Source organism: Hylobates moloch, unplaced genomic scaffold (assembly GCF_009828535.3).
Source record: "Hylobates moloch isolate HMO894 unplaced genomic scaffold, HMol_V3 SCAFFOLD_5, whole genome shotgun sequence".
Lineage (NCBI taxonomy): Eukaryota > Metazoa > Chordata > Mammalia > Primates > Hylobatidae > Hylobates > Hylobates moloch.
The window spans coordinates 85560428-85560727 of NW_026652280.1; positions in this window are offsets into that span (position 1 = coordinate 85560428).

The following is a 300-nucleotide window of genomic DNA, read 5'->3' on the forward strand; positions in this document are numbered from 1 at the left end:
GAAGGAAGGAAGGAAGGAAGGAAGGAAGGAAGGAAGGAAGGAAAGAAAGAGGAAGAAGAATGCTCCAGGTCAAAGAAAAGCAAAACTAAGGATATCAAAATGGGAAAGGATTTGACCTGTTTAAGGAATAGGAAAGAAGTCAGTGTGGCAAGGGGAAGAGTGGCTGGAGAGAAGGAAGATTACGCAGGGCCTTTGGACCAGGATAAGAAACTTAGATTTTATTTCATGTGCAATAGGAATCCTCTGGGGAAATTTAAGCGAGAGAACGACATATAATTCACATTTTTTTTTTTTTTTTTT